Source organism: Arachis duranensis, chromosome 6 (genome assembly GCF_000817695.3).
Source record: "Arachis duranensis cultivar V14167 chromosome 6, aradu.V14167.gnm2.J7QH, whole genome shotgun sequence".
In the NCBI taxonomy this organism is placed as follows: domain Eukaryota; kingdom Viridiplantae; phylum Streptophyta; class Magnoliopsida; order Fabales; family Fabaceae; genus Arachis; species Arachis duranensis.
In genome coordinates, this window is record NC_029777.3 from 57,021,424 (window position 1) to 57,021,638 (window position 215).

Sequence of the window (215 nt, forward strand, 5' to 3'; positions counted from 1 at the left end):
GACCCTGAGGTCTACAGACTTATGCTATTCCCTTTTACTGTAAGAGACAGAGCTAGAATATGGTTGGACTCACAACCTAAAGAAAGCCTGAACTCTTGGGAAAAGTTAGTCAATGCCTTCTTGGCAAAGTTCTTTCCACCTCAAAAATTGAGTAAGCTTAGAGTGGAAGTCCAAACCTTCAGACAGAAGGAAGGAGAATCCCTCTATGAAGCTTA